Genomic DNA, 24125 nt, shown 5'->3' with positions numbered 1-24125 from the left:
CAATCAGAATATCGTCCTGTAACTAAATCTGTTTCTCTTGGCTTTCTGCATCAGACTTCAGAGTTTCTTCTTATTTAAATGGTTTGACTTGTGCTTGGGTTGTCTGCCTGGACACTCAGGATTATGAAGTCCAGCGGTCGTCATGCCTTCCAAATTTATACTTAGGAGTATTTCAGCTCCACTTCAGCAGCGATTGAGTCTGGATCTGTTCTCCACTCTGTTCTCCAGCTCTGAGCCTTGGACAGGTTTACTGGAAAAATACTTAATTTGTGGTGGCGTCACTTAAGATACTGTTTACTATGACATGGCGGGTTTATTATATTATATTAAATGTTGTACATTTATATTCCAAACAATAGGATTGTTAAGATAAGTCTGACCCACCACTAAACTTAGAAGCCAAACTCTACATGTCGCCAAATCCAGTTCACTAACTTTGGGGAGGTGGGGGATTGGGTTAAAAAGCTAAGGTTAAAGTTACTGACTGAGTATCATTATCTGCCATTAATCTCACTCTTCTATGATACTCTATCCTCAGTGGATTATAGATTTGACCACCTCCTCCCGTTTTGCCAAATTGAGGAGATTAATCAAAGCATTTTGCTTGCTTTTCTCCCACGGCCTGAATCACTCGCTCTCACTGGATAATGTCAACCCAGCTTTGACAGGCCAAGCCACTGAGCTACTGGGCAGCTCCACTCTGGCTTCCTCCTCCTGAAACACATACAGTATACCCTTGTTTCAGCAATAGCTGACACATTTTGCTCTAGACAGAAAGTGATGATACATAGAGACAAGTGCAAGCTATTTAAAATTTTTCAAGTCACACAGTAAGAGAAAGAATCTGTCTCTTAATGTGTAACAAATGTTTAAGGGGATTTGGTTTTTCAATTAAGGCACAATACCTCCATAGCAACAACTCAAAGCACTCAGTTGTTCCGTAACTCAATGTAAAATAGCATTGAGAGCTTAGGAAACTGGTTATAGTCTAATAGCATGACAGTATTTAAAGAATGCTAAATAATGCGGGTACCAGCTAAGTGTCTGCTTTCAGTTTGACACCTTATTTCCACAATGGTTCTGGCTACAGGCTGATATATTTAGAAAATAAGTTCCTGAGAACTGTTTTTATTCTTTCAGTTATTTAAATTTTATTATCACATAAAGCATGAGAAGAACCATTCCCCACCTGCCCCCGTGTTCATTTTGTGATTAGACTGGCATCAGTGCAGTGCATCAGCATGAAATAGCATGTCTATCCTGATGATTGCTAGGGTATCTCTTACTCCTGTGCCACTGTGAAAACCTGAAAAAAAAAAGATGAAATACCTCAACTGACCACTTGGGGTGGCTCCAGAAGTGAGTCAATCCCCATAGACATGTCAAAATGTCCAAATTCATCCTCTTATGTGAGATAGTTACAATTCAGTGATCCGCAGTGCCGGACTAACTAACAAACTAGTAACTTGGGGCTGAAAAATGAAGCCATTAGCGTATACTTTTTCTCTGAACTGTTTACAGCTCGGTACTAAAAAAAAGTTGTTTTTTCCCAAAAGAGCCCCACCTCTTTAAGTTTTGATTAGGAATTTAACTTTTGCATTATTAGGAGCATTGCTTCTTCTTGATGTGTGGATGCTGACCAAGAAGTAACCTACAGACCTGAAAAATGGACCAAATGAGGAAGTTTACTAAAATGCATCTCGCAAAAGGTTGATTCTGTTCATCTGGACGTAGTGTTTTCACCAGGAGAAACGTTTTTAATCATCCAAGTGACTCCTTCAGTCTCAGCTGACTGCAGGTTTTCCCCAACATTATAAACAGTACATTTGCACAATAACTGAAATGCAGTTTTGCACAAAAACTGAATCTCCTTTTAAGTCATTCTGTCGCAAGTTACCTCAGAGACTCTCATGCTGATCAAATTTACTTTTACTATTTTCAATCTTGTACAGAAAACCAATGTTTTATCTTTTCATCCTTCATAACAACTGGGCTCTGGAGCTTGGTTTGAGTTATGGGTGAGGTTACTTTGACTGATGGACTTTCTAAAATAGACAGCTCTAGCTGTTTGCTCTTACATGGTGGTTGCCAGGGGGCAGAGTCAGTAAGGAAAACAAGAACAGGTAAACTTTAAAGCTTCCATCTATTATACAACCATGAATTCTAACACTCCATATTGCATGTGGAGGAATTATCTCACATGCTGACACCACAGCAGGACTCGTTCTCACCCTCAAACATATAAATTAGTGCTGATGTCCACGTTTGAGCCCAGGTCAAAGTGTATGCCCAGAATTTGCAATTAATGAAGGATTACAGGCTGTGAGGAGATCAAAACACAGCCAGTCATACTGTTTCTTCATATTTCAGAGGATTAAGTGCTTAGCAGCTGCTCCGGCAAGACCTTTGCTTTGTATTTGTGGAATTTTATTAGGCTTTAATTCACAGGAAAACAAGAAATTTGCAGTAAGTTTGAAGAACTTATCTTCTACAATAAATTTTAGGATTTGTGGTTATGTGACATGAATGTTCTCTTCCTGCAGAGAGATATATTGGCTGTTTAGATGTTTATTGAGATCAATGACAGTGTGCAAATAATTATTCACTATTAACGAATTGAGTTGGCTTTACTTTAAAAAAAAAAAAAAAAAAAAGAAGCAAACTTGATGTCTAAATTTTGAGACAACAAAGTTACAGTTTTAGTGCTCCAGGAATACTACTTTTAATAATGTATGAATGACAACCGTGAACACAAACACTGACTGCGAGTCATTAATCGCTACAGAAGTCTTAGTCATGGTGGACTGTTAAAAGGTAAACCATTGCGCTATTCTTGGCCACACAAACATATTACACAGCCCCAAGAAGCAAAGTCTAAACACAACATAACTGATCGAAACGCTGCGAGAATAAGGATTTCACGTTAAACATTAGCAGGTCCACGACTCCTTGCGCTTGCATACAGAAGTGTTCTGTACTACCTGTTCTTCATTATTCTGCTTCATATACTTTATACAGCCTTAATGTTGTTGTGTTCCATGACAAGAACGCTGGTTTTAATAATGTAAGGACAACAACCCTGAACATGAACACCAACTCTGAGTGATTCATTGATAGTCGTATCAATTATTAAATAAGGATTTGGAGACAAACAATAAGAGTCCAGTGTCAGCATTGTGGACAGGGGTCCCAGACACCTGAGCATGCTGAAAAAGGTCACTGTACCCTCTCAACTGAACTCTGCTGACATAGTTTTATAAATATGAATAAAGTTAATTTGTATGATAGGATTATAAACAGTTAAATGCCAACATCAATAAAAATCAAGCCCATGCTAATTAGAGCATCTGATCCAATCGTAGCAGCATGACTGAGGACAATCCTGGATTTTGGAGCGCATGGCCTAGACATGTCAGACCTTGGAAAGCTGGCTACCTCTTACGTCTCTGTTCGGAACTAATGAGAGGCAATTATCGGCTCTGTCAGTTGAAACTCACAAAACAAATTGGCAATGAGTGTACTGTGCATTTATGGTTATTATGTGTACTAGTTCATGATGTTGTTTCAGCTATGTTGCTTGAATTTGTTGTGCAGGCAGCATTTTTTAAAAACCGAAATATCAAAGCCAGTTGAGCCTAATGCCCTCTCTCTGCCTGCCCCGTTCATCTGCTCTGTCACTGAGCCTGTAACAGTCCCATGAGTCTTTACCCTTCTACCATGAGCAATACAGTGTTATTTAGTGTAACAAGTATGCATCACTATACTTCTCAGTATGACAGTATAAAGGACAGAGTGGTACTGCATGGAGTAACCAATGGTGGATTGCAACTAAATACTGTATATTTACTCAAGTACTATTATAATTTACTGGTACTTTAAGTATTTCTTGTGTTAAATTCTACTTTTACTCCACTGAATATCACACTTGATATTCCTTGCTATTTATTGCAATGCGTTAGTTACTTCTTACTTTGCAGATTTGAAATGCAAAACCATGGCACAGTGGTACACTATTTGGCTCTGCTGCAACACAGCAAGAAGGTTGTGGTTTTGACTCCAGCTGCAGATCCTTTTTTGTAGTCTTTGCGAGTTCTCTCTGAGAACTCTGGCTTCTCTAAAAAGATGTGTGTTTTTGGTTAATTGGTGATTCTAATGTGTGTTTTTCTCTCTGTGTTAGCCCTTCAGTTGGCTGGGTCTTGCCCTATGACAACCCCCGACCCTGAATTAGGCTAGCAGTTAAGATGAATGATAATCTAATGTATATTCTATTGTAAATCTACTCGGCAGAGCTGAAACATTAAAATGATATGCATAATGTCTACTTTTACGTTAAGGGCCTAAAGTATATTATCAGAGGCTTTTGTAGAGGAAAAGACTCCAATACACAACCTTTTCCAGGCTCTTGCACAGCCTGTGTTAGTGTGCTTTATGAAGAGCTTCACAGGAGCATAGAAATGTTGTCCAGTTAGTATATATGGAGTAAAAAAAAAGAATTATACGATGCTATTGCATTTGTATTATTTTCCTGTAATGAGCAAGCTATGATTTCATGCGGTCGTGTTCACCTCTCACACACGCACACACCCACACGGATAGGCAGGCAGAGTGCGGTGACTTTAAGACAGGAGGCGTGGTGCTGCTGTTTTGACCGACTTGTCAGTGCCTTCACTCTCCACTATCATTCAGCTGAATGAACCTCCTCGTACAGTCAGCACAGCTCAGCGGCTCTCTGTTTATCCAGCCCGCTGTGATTTCGCTCCCATATTCCCGCTGACAGCCACACGGGATTATTATTTCCGAGCAGCGACTGATTCTCCGCAACGCGTCTGCAAGGTAAGTTTACGTTTCCTCTGCCAGGCAGCCTGGGCTGAGCTGGAGGCTGGGATGGTTCTGCCTTCAGCAGCCGTAGAGGCAATCGGGGCCATCGCTTTGGATATATATTTGAACCCCTGGATGTGGGAAAGTGTCATTTTGATGCTACAGTCTCTGCTGATTAGGACAGATTAGAGTTTAATTTTAAATGTGATCAAATAACCTTTGCTGTGGCTTTACCTGACTGCCCTTTTTCCCTGCTCAACATGCCAATTAGGATCCAGCACCTGATCTGAAGCCTGCTAGTTCGCCTGCATTAATATTAAAGGGAGAAAATGATTAATGGCTTCAGTTATAACACATCATTGGTGCCATTGGGTGTATATCAGTGCATTTATATGCAGTTTTGCGCATGACAGCCAGCCCCCACCGATTATCTTTGATCTGTTTGACGGTTTTCTCACAGTGATGTGATAATTTTGAGATAATAATGTCGCTCTGTGTTATAATGATGGACTGCAGTGAGTTTTGCACGATGCTCAATGCATTTGACCTCGATATTATCCACCTATGCGTTCACTGGGCCACACGAGCGCTGATGTTAGTTCCTGTCTCCGCCTATAGAGGGCGCTGCGCCACCTCCACTGCTGTGTCATCACCCACACTGCAAAGAAATAGCTTCTCATAAGAAGATGGGTTCAAATCAAGTAATTAAAAAAAAGAAAAAGGAAAGGCATTTAGACTTGGGGCACAATTAAGGCCTCTAATTTTTCTTCCACTTTATTATTATAATTAAATGAAATGGAAAATATTTTCTGCTTGTTGCACCAGATTCAGACTCTCAAACCTATTGGGGGACTCTTATTGATCCATACTTCTTTGAGTGGATAGGAGTTCCCTTTCTGGCTACACCAGCTGTTCAAGTTCATTAATTTATTCTCTGTTAAATGTATTTATTTTTAATTTTGTAACATTTCGCCCTGTTTATCACCCTAAACCTATTTATTTCTATATTTCTTTCAACATTTCTTTTCTCATTCAGAGTTAAATACCATTCAAAATATCACGTGATGGCCTCTTCACTTACTTCTTCATTGATATGATAGTGCAGAGATCGATATGCCTTTTATTTTTGGTCCATTTAATGGGATTTGTGAAGTAATGTGTTTAGTCTTGATTGCAGTTTTTTTTTTATATCTTCCATACTGTTTTACATCCAGATGTGTAAAAACGTGACAACTTCTCCGTCTCTAACCGAAATCAGGCCATTCAAATGACAGAAATTAATGTTAAGGATCATGTATAAAAGGGAAGCTTTTGTGAATCTTGCATTGCTATTGGAAAAAGAAAACTGCACTTTAATAATCAGAAGATACAGGCATCCCTACTTAATGGCCACACTGCTTGTCAGAGGCATCAGGAGCTGTTTAATCCGTCTGAACATCTGGCAGTGATGCAGCGTCGGCTGCTCTTGGCCAGCGGTTGAGGCTTTACAAGCACAGCACCATGCTAAGCACAAAATGATCCCCTCCTTCTCGTCCTCCTCTGCCTCCTCTTTCTCCTCCTTACCCACATGGCTTAGCGTCATTCCTTCTTCCGGATCAAGATTGTGCTGCATCAAATAAAGCCACAGTGATCCCCAACTTTTTGGCCATGGTTCTCTCTCTCTCTCTCTCTCTGTGTGTGTGTATAAAAAGCCCATTATTGGTGAAAGGATTGGGGTGGATTATGGCATAGAAATTACATTTTAATCATTGGTTAAGTAAGTGGCTTGGAGGATTTGTGCATGTAAAGCTGCTGAAGGATTTTTTTTAAAACAATGTGTAATGCACATACGTCACAGGAAGCAATAGGTTGCCTGCTGAACCAACAGGCTTGTGTTAAAGGATGTCAGCGATGGATGGATTTATTCAAAAGTCCTGTTGCATATCTCTGAGCAGAGCTGAGCTTTTAATACATTATAAGCTCTTTCACAGGCATGCAAAAATCCACATATAAAGCAGGAATATTTGTCCCGTTTAACCTTAAATCAGACTAAGGAAGCAATTTTCCTGGAGTATTTTTGAGTCCACTGTTTTGACTGTAGTGCACAATCCTTGTCCAGCTACCTGTGTGTTTTTAGAGGAGGTAGGGAAGAAAAACACATGTGCAATCCAAGAGAAACAGGCCCGGTGGGCTGAGGTGCTCGGCTTCTGGCTGTGCCCCTGCTGACTGAGCAGAAGCTGGACTACTTTTGGATGTGTATGTTTGTTTCTGTGGCCAGAAGCATGAGTAGCAGCCTTGCTTAGCTTTGGGTGGTTGTGTGTGTTTTTACCTGGTATCTGAGCGGCCACAAAGCTGTGGACTGTGCCTGGTCTAAACTAGGACTGTTTGCCAGCTGGGGAAAGACAGGACCATTGTTTCCGATGAGCAGTTGAGAGAGAAGTGTAGTCTCTTCTAACAGAGCCAGATGTTTTGGCTGGCTGTTGCTGCTCGTCCAGACTGTGAGGTGAGACTGTGGCAGTGAGGAGGGGGCAGGAGTGAACCTGTACTTGGTCATGGGAGAGCATGTCGCTTCTCCTTTCTGCAGCCTGCTGACTGATGATGTGCTTTATCAGATGTTCAGACTCGATCCAAACTTTAAATAAATCACTGTGCAACAAGTGCTGATCATCTCATCATCTGGAAAGCAGCGACACCCCCTTGTGCACCCTTACAGTTCATCAACAAGTGTTCCAAGTCGATATATTTGTCCCTGTCTCCCCTCATAAAACTTTTCATTTTCCTTCTTTACTCGTCCCTCATCAATTACACACTGAGTGGCTGCAGTAGACCTTCTGCCAGTCTCTCTCTTTGTTTGGTGGAGAGGCAGCGTGCTGACTTACTGTATCTGTGCAGAGTTTCTGGCGCAGAGCTAAGAAGTCTGGGAGTAATTAGCTGTGAGGTTATAATCCAATACCAGACACAGTTTTGGGTCTGCTGGATGCCCACCCGCCCCCTTCCTCTCCTTCCAATCCTCAGGCACAAGTGGTTATGAGACCCCTCTTCACTCCTCATCCTCCCATTTCCTACTTTACTAGACCTTCATTTATGAGTACATGTGAAAAAAGTGGAAGTGGTTTGATTCTATGATTTGTTTTTACAGCAGGAGGTAACCAAATTTAATGCCATGAATACAGTACAGCCAAGGGTTTCTTCTTCTTCTTCTTCTTTTTTTTAAAGGTTAGAGCTGTACATATGTTCAGAAACACTTTGAAATCCATGCAAGGACACATAAAATGTCCTCTTAGTAGAAAGTTGCACAGTATCTATCCTTTCTGGAATTTCACACCACTTCACTATTGGGTTATGAAGCCATCACTACCTGAGGCTCTGCCTATGGTTCCTCTTGGGTTGTCCATATTGTAATCTAGATTAATGTTGGTGGTGCAATCTAACCACATTCACTGCAGGTGTGTAGATGTCAGAAAAAGACGCCACACTCTGATGTCTTCTTATTTTCAGACTAGTTGATTAGCCTAAATTGATTTTACTGGGACATGCATGCCTTTTTCCATAGTTTTTTTTTTTTCCGCGAGGGACTTGATGACGGTGACACATGAGTGTGCTGATGATGTGCTGATATTGATGGCAAACTTGCACTTTGGAGTGTTTTCCTTCTTAGCCAAACCCTTTTAGGTCAAACAGTGCACACAGGTTTATACATGTTGTGTGGTCACCTTCACCAACAAAACAAAACCCATGTTACACCCCAAAACTGTAGTTCTTCACTTGTGCCACAGTTTGAAATAAATCAGCGTGCTGCTTATGTTACTCAACTAGTTTAGAGCTCATCCAAATGACTGTGGCTGTGGTAAATGGTTATGGATAGTTGATGGATCCTGACCACCCTGTGAATCTTTCACTGGACAAGCAACATCTACATCATCGCCACAGAGATTTAGAGATGCAGAGTCTTTGCCATATCATACCACAGTAACTGCATTCATTTTACATTTAAATTATTACCTATATTATTTTACAGATGCTTTTGGGGGGATTTTTGCCTTATTGATAGTAGAGTAGTGAAGACAGACAGGAAAGTGGGGAGAAAGAGAGAAAGGGAAGATGCCCAGCAAAGGGCCACTGGTCAGACTCAAACCGATGCTGCTGCATTCTAGTCATGTGGCATATGGTCTTCTGCTCACCCACTGAGCTAAACCTGCTCCACTATTTTGCATTATCTGTTTAAGTAAGCACATTCTTCAGTGCAAGTCTTTACTTTTCTGTCCTAAGTTGTTTTTATATATTTTGCTCATGTAACACTGTTTTTATTTTAATCCCAGTCATTTTTATTTAACAGCTCACTGAGCTCAGCAGAAAACAAATGAGTGCATGGAAGGTGTCAGAATAAACTCAACTGGTGCATCATAACAAGATTCAGTACTTGACCAAGCATGCGCATTATTACTCTGAAAGAACTTAAATAAGCATTGAAAAGAATAAGTAGATAAATGCATACGGATCTCTTGCACCATTTGAGATTCATTCTGTTTGAGAGACTCTTTAAGAGTACATGCCTCGTTGACTTCAGTCAAAAGCCCGATTTCAGCTTTTCTAGTGTAGCTCCTGGCCACAGAGGCCCAGTGTGCAGGACTTGTTGATGAGCGGTTGCAACAGGCTCTGGTCTGCTTCACCCATACAGTAGTGAGGTTGTTCTCTGCTGTTAAAAACCTAAGTTTAAAAGGAACTCCAGCATAGCAGGAATGCTCCCACTGTGCCAGAAACCATTGACGTTCGACCAACATTGGTGTAACCCAACTGTAAAGGAGTGCTATGATATGATCTTAATACACGTCAGTAATTTACTTTCTCTTTCTCTTCTGTGGATCCTTCTTTTGTTCTCATTTAATTATTGTGGTTTGTATGTAAACCACTTGTATTTATAAGAGTTTACACACATACAAAAAACCTCAGCTTTGGAGAAGTCTTCACTGTCCAGTGGAATCAAACAGTGCAGGACACGTTACTGCCTTCTGCTGTTCTTCTTCCTACTTTTATGTCCTCCCCCTCAAGCTGCCACTAAAGTCTTAATTTCCTGTCATTCTCACTAGCAACAGTCACAAGGTAGAAATGTGGAGTTACACAATCATGTGTTTATTAAATATGGAAGGAGACGCTTCGCTTTCTTGACTGTTTTCTTTTTGCACATTGTGCCATTGCAAACTTGTTTTTGTGCACTAGTGCTGCTATAGTGTTTGTAGTGGAAACAGTAGCCTGCCGCCTTGACTACCTGATCAGACTTGCATGTTTCCACTACTGGTGTAAATTGAAGGCAATTTAAGTTTTGGTTTCACCATATGTTGTTGAACCTCTACAGAGGGGAGTTTGTCACCACAATAAAGGTGGTATTTTGGGTGATTACCTATTCCATCATATCAGGACAAAATTCAAAAGGAGCAGGTGCGCAGCGAAGATTGCCTCTTTAATGCTCTGAGGAATTATTTTGCCATGGGTGGGAGTGATTTAGCACTAGGGGTAATAGAGGTTGAGAATATCCCAATATTTCTTAACTTACTGACAGTTCCCTCCCCCAAATGCCTCTCTCTCCTTGGTCTCAATCTCTGTCCACTATACCCTGCCCCCCCCACCCCCCCCACCCCCCCCACCCACACACACACACACACACACCCCCTTCTGCCATCTAACTCAATGCTGTGGTTGTTTTTGGTCCACTGTCTCCATGTAGTCACAGGCAATTAGATCCCGTCAAAATAGGCTGCAAGAAGGCGGACTGAGGCCCGGGCACCCAGACCTTTTGCTCCTGCCACTTACACTTGGCTAATATTACCCTGACCTGCCGGGAAAAGGCCAAATAGGTTTTGTCAGTAGATGGAACAGAAATAAGGGGAGGGGTATGCACTTGGGACCTGTGCACGTGCTACCTCAGTGAACACAAAGCAGCTCTTTCACTAGGGATCTGGAGCACATATGGAATCATTTATCAAACCTCCAGTGCGTCAGCCCCACCATATTCTCTTGGCTGCAGGTCTCCCCTCACCTCTGCATCTCAGGTTCACTTTGCCTCTGAAATTATGTTGAAAAGTGGCACCTGGAGATGTTCCTCCTTCGCTCTCCTTGGTAGTCCTTGGTAAACCATAAATACACTTTTGATTTGCAGTGGCTTGCCATGTAAAGTCCTAAAAAGGTTGGCAAGCTAGTCTTGGCTTTCAAAGGCCAGAAAGAAAGCAAAATGCTTAGAAAATGACACATGTGGAGTTTAATGTGGCGTTTGTGTTGAAATATCGCTGGACATTTTTCAAGATTATTGACTGGTGAACTCCAGTTTTAAGTTAACACTGGAAAGTTGCTGTTGGTGCTGTAGGAGAGTTGAATGAGACATTGTGGCAAGGATCTCAGGAGCGAGCACATTGTATTTGTGGAAAATTCACACAGAAATAATTCCAGAAAGTTAGTTTTTTATACTGCAGTCTCATGATTACTGTAGACTTGGATCTGTCATCTGCACATCCATGACCCAAATCGCCACATCCCAAAATTGCTCTATTGGATTGCAATCTGATGATTTTCAAGGCCACTTGAGTACAGTGAGCTCATTGTCATGTCAAAGAAACTTGTAATTGGAAGGTTGCTGGTTCGAGCCCCGGCTTGGACAGTCTCGGTCGTTGTGTCCTTGGGCAAGACACTTCACCCGTTGCCTACTGGTCGTGGTCAGAGGGCCCGGTGGCGCCAGTGTCCGGCAGCCTCGCCTCTGTCAGTGCGCCCCAGGGTGGCTGTGGCTACAATGTAGCTTGCCATCACCAGTGTGTGAATGTGTGTGTGAATGGGTGGATGACAGGTTGTGTAAAGCGCTTTGGGGTCCTTAGGGACTAGTAAAGCGCTATACAAATACAGGCCATTTACCATTTACCAAAGAAACTGGTTTTAAGATGATTTGAGATTTGTGACATGGCATGTAACAGTGCTGGATGCAGAAGATGAGTATATTGTAGTCATAAAGGGATGGATGTAGTTGGCAACAATACTCGCATGGTATGTGGTGTTTAAACAATGCTCAACTTGAACTAAAGGGCCCAAGGTGTGCTGAAAATAGATCTCCCACACCATAAGATCACCACCAACAGCCTGAAGTGTTAATTCCATGCACGATAGATGGCGTCAACTTAACGATATCTGCATGCCTGAATGCATGCGATTAGCTTATTAGACATTTGCAGTTGAGCCGATGTATCTAATAAAGTGGCTGCTGACTGTATATAGATCTCTTTTAAAGTGATGCATTTGTTCATGCCAATCTTAACAGATAGTGATAATTTTATCTTTGGGTGTTTTTCATTCGGGTTAAGGTTGTATGAACTCAGTTCAAGGTCTGTGCTAACCTTGAGTTAGGTTCACACACAGGGTTTGTTGGCTACTACTTGAATGAATTAGTATCCACTCTAAATTATAAGGACAGTATTTTAACAGTAACCCAATGCCAAAGTGACATCATCTCCAAGGATTGGGCTCTAAACTGCACAGCTGGGTGTAGATAACGGAGCAGCTTGGATGTTTATTTTTTTTCCTTTCTGCATTCCAGCTTCTTATTTATAATGGCTTTGATATCCAGCTCTGGGGGCTACTTCTATAAAAGGAAGTTTGAAGACTTTTATCGAGCCACTCGAAAGGAGGCTTGCATGCCACATTTTCGCAAGATGTAACCTTTAGATTTTCATTAGAAAGTAGACATGAATCACACAGGAAAAGAATGTCGTGTTTGGCTTTGGACAAAGCCAGAAACCTAAAGTTATCAGCTCCCTGAGACGGTTTCTGCGTTTGTGTCATCCAAGAGTGTCTTCAAAGTATTTAAAGTTGTGAATGTTTGAAATTCGTGATTGTGATTGCGTCACCTCTTCATATCACAGGTCAAACTTATGGCTTTGTTGAAAATATGCTCCGCAGAGTTTGATGATAGGTGACCTTTGACCTGTGACCTCATCCCAGTGCTTTGCTTGCCCTTCAGGAAATTGATTTTGTTTACAAAGGCCTAGCCGTTATGTGCTTTAGATTGAATTTTCCTGTTGCATTGGGTAGCTGAAGTTATCAATATCCAAGTCTGTAGCTTTGTTTTGACTGAGCTGTAATGACAAAGTTCAACCCGTTCCTGTTTAAAATGGGAATATCCTCTGTTTGCAAGCTGAGCACATTTGATCTCAGTGGCCAAAATCATGCTAAATCTCTTGGTCTAGATTGTCGGTCTTGAGTTTTTATCTTCATGTTGTCTCAAGTTCAGATGGTGCCTAAATTAGCCTAAACTTTTCAACGATAGCAATCCAGATGTCCTCTGTGGCTTGACACCCTGTTTAATGCGTAGCAGATGGTATTTGTAGTGGTGGATTGTGCTGAAAACAGATTACCTTAATGAGGTCATTTACCAGTGAACTGTGCAGAGGGGTATCCAAGCCCTCTGGGTTTCTGAAATTTACTGAGGGTTACCTACAGGTTACACATCCTTGGAATACTGTTGAGACCTCACTTGGATCACTGAATATTCTTTACAAAGCAGTGCATTCTCTTTGAGGGGCCTCTTTACAAGAGATATGGCCTAGCATGTACTTCTATGGGTTGTGTTATTGTAACCGTCAGCTCTTTCCCTCCCTCCCTCTGTCTCCTTGGTGGACAGGGGTCCTTCGCACTGCCCTGTGCGGCTCTGTTTGTGTTTGATTGTGGGAAAATTTCTCAACTGTCCGTGAGAGTCCCCCGCTCTCTGGACCGGCTTTTCCCTTGGGGAGGTGAGGAGGGGTCCTCTGTGCTCAGAGATGCTGAGCCCCACTACTCCTCCAGGACCGTTCTTGCCTCAGCAGATCCTAGTGGTGGCAGAATTCCTTTGCCCATTTTTTTTAGATTCCCAAACTGGAGTTATTTGCATTATCGTCAGGCTCAGCAGTAGGATTCATCTTATCAGGTTGGTGGATCCTTCAAGCTCTTCAGCACAGTGATGAAGAAGTCTGGTAAAAGAACTCACAGCCAATAAATCACTTCAGATGGAGGCCTGAGATTGCGATGTGGGTCTTGATGTGACACAGAGTTTTGAGAACGGGCCAGACTGTGGCGGGTTTACTTTGGCTACCCATGCAAAATATGTTCTGGCTCCAGGGTTGGATATTGAACCTGAAATATGTAAAGTTTATAGCTTGGAGGTTGCTGGGTTTTTGTATTTTATTTAATTTTTTTTGAGAGACTTTTCCTGGTTTGTGTACTGAATGTGTCATTTGGCTGGAGAAATTACCTTATTAAACAGAGTTGGTGGCTTTTTATATTTAGCTTTTGAATTTCAGTTTTCATTTAATGCATTCAATTTTCGTTGGCAGTGATTTGTTTCCACTTTTGCATATGGATAGTGATGCAGTTTTATTTTCACATTTGCTTTACGGGAAATCCCTGAAACACAGGTTTTGTGTATTTAGTGTCATGGTGTGTGTGTGTGTGTGTGTGTGTGTGTGTGTGTGTGTGTGTGTGTGTGTGTGTGTGTGTGTGTGTGTGTGTGTGTGTGTGTGTGTGTGTGTGTGTGTGTGTGTTGGCACTTATATTGACCAACAACAACAACAAGATATGACAGGCTGTCAGATAGCCAAGCCTCCTACCCTAATCCTCAATTCAATTTAGTCTACTGTAATTCACTTTGCTAGTGTGACAAATGAGCTTTATTGAAGTAATCTAAGGCTGGAGCATCTTAACAAGATTTAAGAAGTAGCTGAATCACATTTACCCCTCTTGTTTTCCCCTTCTGATCCATCTGAATAATTCTTATCCTATCCTCACCTGCAGCGTTTGGAAGCCATAAGCCTAAAAATAGTCTGACCTGAGGAAAAAATATGGTTCAGACATACAGTATCAGACCAAACCTCCCCTGTGATGTCACTTTGTTTAAAACTAAAGGCCATTACTAAACAGTAAAACGTTTTATAAGCTCAACGCCATCATAAATCTCGGGGAGAGTCTTGAATTACTAAATTTGGCTTCTGTATTTTCCCATGCATTTCTTTCTAATCATGTAACGACTTTATGGTGCACTTCAAAGCTCCTAAGCAGAATAGAAAGCTGTGACAGGCACTTTTACTGTGCTCCACAGCCTCTCTCCCAGGCCCTAATGCATCATCCAAGCTAACTGCCATCTTATTGTGTTTGAGCTCTGAGATAGATGAGCAGATGCAGTCGAGGATCCAAGAACGGTTCTGTCCCTTTGCTACTGAGTAACTAAACAGACAAACAGAATCCGAACAGTGGACCTGAGCCATAGATCCTTCATCCCTGGCGAGTTCTTTTCAAAAACTCTTTTTCGCCAAGTGACAAACCGCGTGGTTGGCAACAACTAAAGCATTCAGAGGAGGAATGAATGGGGTTCTGTCTCTGGAGAGGCCTGTTGAAATGGGGTCTTTTGGTTTTATCCCTCCGGAGAGCAGATTGATCTCGCACAGGTTTGCGCTGGCACTGCACTTCAAATGGACTGTTGAAAGGCAGGAAGGCAGGACGTTTATTTGTGCTGCGTTATAAACTGTGTCCTTTTTCCAGATTTTAAGATTTTGTGGGTGTTCTCCATCGTCTGAAAACACTACCAGGCCATCGCTCGCTCCCCGCACTTGTGTTATTCTTAACTTCACCTGTAACTCTAACCCAGACTTTCCCTCTCAACCTGCTCTGTGGTGTTTTCCATGTGTGCTTGCCATAAGTGACAACAGCATCCTCTTCTCATCTACTCTGCTTCGTCCATACTGATGAAAAACACAGGTACTCGTGTAGACTCTGGGTCCTGTTTTATAGTTGTGCAGATGGAGAGGAAGCTTCTTAAAACAGATGTCATCCTCCTCTGATATACGCTCCATCACTCCCCCTGTGGTAAAGATCACATGTGGACATCAGGTGACCCTCTTTGTGCCGTTCACTCGGTGAGTAAGATACTCTCTTCCTCTTCATGCACCTCCTCGTCTTCCTCCTTTGCAGAGAGTGTGCTGGTTTTCTTCTCCTTCTACTTATGTAAACTAGGAGATTGTCTGCCATCAGCATTCAGGAAGTGTGGGGCTAAACAAACGACAGAAGCCAGAAGGAAAATCTCAGATGACCCAAGAATGTCTTAGCAACTCTGAAAAGGAGGTTATTTTTGGTTAGTGACTGATTCAGCGACAACATTAAAACCACTGTTAGGGGAAGTGAATAATATCAGTCATCCCATTATGATGAAACGTTCTGCTGGAAAACCTACAGTCCCAGCACTCATGTGGTTACTACTTTGCCATGTACTAACCACCTGAATGTTGTGACAGACCAAGCCAACTTGTTTGTGCACTTGTGAGATTGCATGGGTTGGAAAAATGACACTGTGATGTCCTGACATTAAACAATTATAACTATGTTCACTCACATGTTTGAAGTTCTTTAGTCGTGTGGTTTTGTAGCTCTGCGTGGTGTTTTTGCTTTGCACACATCTGCTCCTACTGGTGGCCATTAGGGTTGAGATACTTTTAGTATTATTTTCCTGGTCCCCCCCCCCCCCCCCCCCCCCAAGGAAATGGAAGTCCCCATTTCCTTGTCTGACAAACTAAGTATCAACACTAAGTAACGTTAAGCATATGTTTGCTAGGTAAGCTAGCTGTATTTTTTTGGTTTTTGACCAATGTAAGCACACATTACAGGCATCTTTCTTTTTCTGAATTTTGGTCCATCAGCTTGCTAATGTAGGTTTGTCCGATTTTAGGGTGTTTTCTCACAGCTGTGCTGTTTTCATTTAAATTAAAAGTTAACTTTCCTACTTGGTGAAATTCGTTTGTGCACGTGTGAACATGATAATCGCACTCAGGTGTGGAACCAACCAGACAGAGACTCGCTAGTTTGTTTATGGTAAGATCTGACCTCATACTGACCAGCTGATGCTGCAAGTTTGAGCTGAATGCCTTCCTGTAGCCAGGTATGCTTTGCATTCTGGGATGCAGCAGAGTACCATAGACTAGCCCATGCAGTTTTGGCTGATGTATTGCCCAGATAAATGCAAATGTTAGGGATATATCAATTAGGTCCTGTATTTGCTTTTGTCGCTCCAATCACAGACTACACAAAACAGTTTTTTCTTGGACACTTTAACATGGGAGTCATGGAGCGCCACTCAGTTTTGGAGCCAGCTTCAAGTGGCCGTTAGAGGAACTGCACTGTATCATGACATTTTAATTCAGCCCTGGATATTTCAACAGCCTTCTGCCTTTATATTAGCAAGCGCTGATTATTAAATGTTTGTGAAATTTGAATGTTGTCCAACCATTGTGTCCGTAATGGTGCGCCTTTTTAAAAGCAGTTTTGAAAACAAAAGAATTTATGTGAGAGAGACGCAGACCCAGGATGCTAAAAGCTCTTGCAAATGTACGCGTGTGTGTGTGCACACATGTGTTGAAGGGTCCAGGCTGTCAGCAGTGGAGTGATGGAGAGATAACCCATAAGCCAGTGCTCTGTGTGCCAAGCCATCTGACTCAGTGCAGGAGTTGGCCTGCATTAAAGCTACTGGAGGCTGATATATTTTCTCTCTGTCGCTCTCTCTTCCTGCAGAAGCTTAGATGGGCTGCCCATTTTCAAAGTCTTACAGCCTGTATTATTTCTTCAGGCAGTGATCCATCTAGCAAATGGCTTCTTAAAGTCCAGTCAGCTTCATCCTCTTCTTTACCTCCTCACTGGTCACATGGTCCAGGAGCCACAGGGATTAACTGTGCCCTGTAAAGAGGAGACTCATATTGTGATTATCAGAAGGAGAGAGGGAGCTGAAAAAGGGGAATAGAGATGCTACTGGACTGTAACCATGCCCTTGACTCTATCTTTTGGGGCTGATACTAGTAGCAGGGGGTGGATTAAAGGTATTACTCTGACAACCTGGACCACTGGAACAGACATAAATGCTGCCATATCAACCCATGCACACATCACTGCCTTCATAACCCCCAGCACCCACCCTCCTGTGCTGACAGACAAAATCCCCAAAGTGCACAACTAACTGCGAGTGACCGTGACTATTTCAGCAGTACGGAGATTAGCTTTAAAGAATAAAGATGCAACATTTCTAAGTTGATTTTTAGTGGCTCTGGGAGGAAGGATATCTTAGACAAAACTTGCACTGCGTTTGTTGAAGTATTTCCAGAATAATGATTCACATTCAATTAGTGAGAATTAAATGGGATTTTCCAGTTGACCTGAGGGAGGTGGGTGGGTTTTGAACCTCCTAATTGAAAAAAATAGGTGATGTTCCTGTAATTGTGAATAATCTGTAGTGCAGGAAAAGTGCGCTGTCTCAACTTCATGCTCAAAGATGAAACCATCGGAATAATAAATATATTTTATGTTGATACTTTTGTTATTTTTCACTTAATTTTCTCCCTCGCTCACTTTTTCCAGTCTTTGGATGCCTGCCTCTCTTGTGCTCTGCCCTCATTTGCTGCCAGGTTTCCTTGACAACAAGCTGCAATACATGAACTGGGCTGCGTTCAGGGAACGTAGCACTGCAAAACAGAAAGCCGTTCTCGTTATCTCTCATCCCTTGCATGGTGCTCCCATGGTCCTCGGCTAGGAGCAGGAATCTCACAAGCAAATGGATTGTTTTTCAGTGTTCATCATTTTAAATCAGAGACGAACAAAATCTTCATTCACTAATTTTTTTCTTTCAGTGAGATGATGCACTTGAACATAGCTTCAGTACAGAGCGTTAAACTGATGGGCTGCATACAGAGTTTAATTCTATTGCTAATTTTCAATCCTTATCCCCAGTTGGGCATTATATCCACATTTTATGGTCTTCAAACTCATAAAAAGAACACACTCTGGATAGAAAACTTCAATAAATGCAAAACAACAAAATTACAATGAATAATGTCTGAACAACAATTTCTGCAAATGCTGAGGAGAGGATGTAAGGTAAAAAATAAGGGAGGTAAAAAACAGTAGTGTATTACATATTAATTTTTAATTTAAACAAAAGAACTAATACATCACTAACGTTACTTAATTACTCACTAGAGTAACTTGCTACATTACATTTGCATTACTCCACAACATAATATAACACTATAAAACTTAGGATACAGTCTCACACATGAAGACATGCTCAAGATCTTTTTTCTTCACACTTCACACCTGATGGCTCATCACTTCCTTTGTTACCTGTTGAAGGCCCTGGCTCTTAGCTGGGGTGAGCATACGCTCAGCTTTAACATCAATCTGGGTTCTTCAGTAGCTTTGTGTTTGCATGATGTCTTTGCACATGAGTACTGGCTGGGCACGGTTTGCACTTTGTCATCACTTTCTTTCCTGCAATAAAAATGACAGCAATATTTATATCTCCACTCTGCAAGAGTTGTGCAGCAGACTGCTCGAATACTCTCCTCCTTCCTGCACATGAACTGAATCAGGTGATTGTAGTGCAAGCTTGCAGGAAAAAGGTGTGTTTGAATTTTTCTTTCTATTTACCCATATTGATGCAAGTAACAGCATAACTGCTTACTGTAATATGATTACTAAACTTTATACAGCAATGTGTTAAACTGCAAACTCTTTTGCAACTAGCAAAAGAAAGCTTTAGTGCAAAGTAGAGCTTGAAAGTTTTGGACACTTGCCCCTGTCAGATTTCTGGTAATTTATGAGAGCAAGAGTTCTTTTATGTTTCAGTAGAATTTTGTTTGTTCCAATATAATTTTCCTACTGATAAATTCATATTAGTAAACACAAGATGCTACTGAAAAATATGATTTATACTTGTTGAAAATGCTAATAGAACTGCATTAAAAGCATAAAGTGACCCAAACGGCTGAGCGGTGGTGTTCATGAATGAACACACACACACATACACCCACCCTACCTGACGTGACCTTGCTTTCCTGACATTCCTTCCAAGATCTGCGGAAGAGGAAAGGTATCTGCTGATTGGAGGTTTGGCCCATGAAACAGAATGGATGGAAGAAGCCCTGCTGTGATTCATTTGCACACACAAACTGTCTTAGAGCGCCACTGACAAAGTATTAAAACAGGCGGTGAACATAAATCTGTCTGAATTCGTTTGGCTACTGGTCAGCGCTGTGCAGTACATTTCCCAGACTTGCCTTCTCTTCCTTTTAATCTTCACTAGAAGCAAACCTTCAGACATGATGGTGCATCGGTTATTTTTACTGTAGTGCATTTCTAGCTGTGGTATTCGACATTGCAAACATCTCTCTGGCTTGGGTTCCCTTTTTCACAATTGTCAAAACTTTTTAAGATCCCCCGCAGAAAAGGTCTTCAAACAGGAAGCTGTTGACAGGTGAGGTCCTTTAAATCACCCCCCGCTTTTTTTTTTTTTTCATTGATCTACTGCATCCTTCCTTTCATTACATTCACAACAATCAATGCTCATAATTATTGAAATGACTCCTTTGGACTGTGTTTTAAAAGGTTACCGAGTTCTCTTATATCACACCCTGCATCGCAGCTTGGAGTCTCAGTGCTCCACAGTGACCACCGTAATAATGCCAGTTCTCACTGCACGTCCTGCTGCCGTGGAAAGAAAAAGAAAACTCAGACTCATTGTTCTGTGAAGGAAACTCAGATGCAAGGAGAGGAAAGGCTGCAGGGGAAGAAGTACTGACCCACATTTTTGCTACAGCGTGCAATGGGATTCGAGGCCCAACCTGACCATTTAACTTTAATAGCATGTAATCGGAACAATGTGTGTTGATTGTATGCCGCCGGAGCAGATTAACCCAGATTTGTAGTGCAGGGGTCAAGGGTTTAGTTTTTTTTGTTTTTTCCCAGTAGGTTTTCATCCCATGGGTGCCTGTGAGTCAGACACCTGTATATTGTGTGAGAGCTTCTCTTTACTTATAACTTGAACCCATATATCTACAGTGATATACACTAAGGCATGATTAAAGAAACATCTGCTTTGAATTTAAATAAATACAGCGACTTGGTGATGACTATAGTTTTTCAGTGTTGGTGAATGCTACATATGACTAAAGTGAGGATGGGCCTGACGCTCAGGGAGCTTACATCTGCTGAACACTTCTGATTGTGTTAAACATTTCTGTAACTGAATGTATTTTACGTAACAGTGAAGGAAAAATACCCAAAAGAACGTATCAAAACTGGAATAGTGCTTGCAGCATTGGTGGTGTATTGGAGAATCTGCCATCAATATCTGGGAGTGCATGTGTGTCCACTGCAAGGTCAGAGGTGCAGAGAGACCTTGGACTGCATGATTTCCTTTTGGTGTCTCAGCATTAAGACCTGTCTTAGGTGACACCCCGGCACCAGTTGCTAGGGATTGTTGGGAAAAACTGTATTTCCACACTGGTTGGTAAGTAGCTGTTGGGTGATGTTGGCAGTTGCTAGGAGAAACTGGACACAAAGAAGTATCTGGTACTGCTCAGCAAACCTTGTAATTGGGTGACCTCAGAAATGTAAAAACCATTGTTTGCATGGAAGATGATGACTTGTGTGCAAGCACTCATTAAGTACTAAAGTAAAAGTTGTGCCCTTTGAAACATGTTGGTTGCACCAGTGAGGCCACTTGGAAAGTTTTTGAAGTTATTAACATTTTGAAACGAATTATAAATTGTGAAAAGCTTGAAACAATTTGAACACTTGCCAAATGCAGTGCAGAGACTTTGAAGATTCAAGTTGTCCTTGATACAGAATATGGCTTCAAAGAGCTGGTAAGATAGTGTAACTTTGAGTTAGAGCGTTCATGTTTCAATGTTTACACTATCTCAACCAACTTTAACATGAAAATAGCTGGTTGTAGGCTTGTAATTCCAACATGGATTAAAAGGGTTTGCGAGGTGATCCATCAAGCATGTATTTAGAATCATCCTGATCCCTTTATCTGGGATTTACACCAAATAAAAGTCCCTGGTGACGATTTGTTGTTGAACATACAGGTGAAGCAATATAGTTTTTTAAAAAAAAATTAAACGCTAAAGCCATCATATATTTGTTCTGTCAAACATGGAGCCTGTTAGAATGGAAGAACTGCCTCTATTGAAATGTATGAAAGGACTGCATTTTCTTCAGAGTGAACATGGCCTCATTTTTTTTCAAGCAAAAGGAATGAATTTAATCACTGGAAAGTCCTAATCAGCGTCTATGTGTAGAGTGGGCAGATTACAGCTGATGAGCATTGTAGAGAAAGACTTGTTTGTTAGCCTGATTTCATAAGCATGGCGGGTGTTTGGGTGTGTGTTTGTGTACACTTTTAGCTGCAGAACATAAAGCACGCAGCGCTCGATGGTAAGCATGTGTTACTGAGTGACCAGATGGATTTCATGGGCACATGGGGCTGTGCGTGTGTCTTCTGCTACAGGAGCTACCCCGGGCTCAGCTGGCTTTAATCAACACAATCATTTAGCCCTCGTGCGGGCAGTCGGTGCATACTGGAGCCCCTCAGCAACACTCCCTTTCACCACTGCTCTCTCAACATCCCTCTGCACCACATTGTGTGATAGCATATATATTTACGTTGTCTCTCTTGTGCACACAGCAGTAACAAGATACACATGCGCGATTCTACACTCATTCTCACTCTGTTCATTCACTCAATCCAAACACCTACACGGCTTGTAGACTATACTCAGCTCCAGGGATAATCAGAAGTTATTATAACTTTAAGAAATCACTTATAATTTCTGCATGCTATAACCATTTAGGAAAAAATGCTGAATTATTATAAAATTATTATGAAGTTAGAGTAAAAGTGAGTGCATCCTTAAGACAAGTAAAGTCATAATATTATTGCTATTATACTCCTAAAGCTTGCACACATACCACATTATGTGACCGCACAGTATTAAGATGTATCCATAATTTAGTTATTATGCTGCTACGCCTTATTAACTCCTGACCATAAGTTATTGATCCTGTAATTTTTTTCCACCCACCAGATGATAGCCATGACGCACCAAGATCAAATGTCGGTGTCTCAGGATAACTAATAATAATTAATATTGATGTGTAATAAACAATTTTGGATTGCTGTTTCCTATTTAATGGGCTATTTGGGATTTTTGTGGTTGAACACTGATTTGGATGTTGAATACTGGCTGGAGTTTTGAAGCTTCAGTATGTTGCTCAATCAGGCTTAATAGTAGACTCAGTGATTCATTACTACAGAAACAAATAACTGTTTATAGGTTTCAGCTTGTACCAGATTTAATTTAAATGTTTTAGGCTGCTTTAGGCTGTTTTAGGCTGCATTTGAATGTTTTAGGCTGTAGTGAGAGGGTATGTAGGGTGAGAAGTTTATTCTGCAGCCACAATATGTCTTTGTCCGCTGTGACATAGATGGGAAATAGAATTATTGGGTTCCTATCATTTTAGCCTGGGTGCAATCTCTTCTCACTTGTTTGTATATGTCTCATAGCTTCCTGCGGACAGGGCTGAGTGTTGCTTATCAGCCGAAGCACCAGGACAGTCCCGACCCAGCCCTGATTGTATGCATCTTAAGGACCCTTTGCCTCGGTATCTAAACCGCTAAAGGCTGTAACCCACTGGACAACAGTGTAATCCATGTGACCGTACGCTGCAGGATAACTTTTACGGCACCCCCTCTCAGCTGGGGGACAGGATGTTGCAAAGGAAGAGCTGCTTGATTTAGCGGGGGAAGTAAATCAGTGTTACAACATGTCCGACCCTTCCCACCATATAAGAGGCAGCTGGACAGGGAGAGTCACTGTGTGGTTGGATGGAGCATGAGGCACGTGTGGTTCACTGACGCTATATAGTTCTCCACATAGACCTGTTGGACGCTTGTGGAGAAAAATCCTTAAAATCTGGCCCGTGCTAGCTACCTTTTATCCTCATCTGCCCATGAATGTGTTGACAGGTGTTCTGCTGCTTCTTAAATTTGCTGTTGCTTCTTGTTTTCTGAAACATTAAGACGTGATAACCACTGTTATTTGTGTTGGAATGAACAGTGGCTCAGAACAAACTGTTCTAACTTACTGTAGTGATAAACAGGAAGTGTTTGTTATTACTCTCTTATCCCGGGAGAGCTCGGAAGATGGTTTCACTGTGGTATAGTGCAACACCCAGCTGGGGCGTCATTCCAAGCATTACATTAAGCAAGACTGAGAGAAAAAGTTATAAAAATGTCATTTATTCTCAGCTGCGGATCTCGGCGTAAACTGTAGCTTTGTTGGAGCCGTCGTGGCGAGCCCAGACCAAAGGCTTTGAGAGTAAAATTGGTGGGCTATTTTTAGGCAACCCACTTCCTCTGGTTTGTGATTAAAATCTTTAGAGAGAGGATGCTTGCTTGGTCACTTTGGCTTCAAAGTTTTGGTCAGTTGTTGCTTTTGCTG

General features: G+C 41.6%; 1 protein-coding gene across 4 annotated transcripts in view; it reads left to right on the top strand.

Moving 5' to 3' along the window:
* Positions 1–4686: 4686 nt before the first annotated feature.
* Positions 4687–24125, top strand: part of daam2 (dishevelled associated activator of morphogenesis 2) — a 111061-nt gene continuing 91622 nt past the window's right edge. For all 4 annotated transcript variants that reach the window (XM_087832721.1, XM_087832719.1, XM_087832720.1 and 1 more), the window contains exon 1: positions 4687–4833. The gene's annotated coding sequence lies outside the window, so the exon portion shown is untranslated. The remainder of the gene's footprint in view (positions 4834–24125) is intronic.

This window comes from Neolamprologus brichardi, chromosome 19 (assembly GCF_056152115.1).
Source record: "Neolamprologus brichardi isolate AB-2024 chromosome 19, ASM5615211v1, whole genome shotgun sequence".
In the NCBI taxonomy this organism is placed as follows: domain Eukaryota; kingdom Metazoa; phylum Chordata; class Actinopteri; order Cichliformes; family Cichlidae; genus Neolamprologus; species Neolamprologus brichardi.
This window is presented reverse-complemented; position numbering and strand designations above follow the sequence as displayed.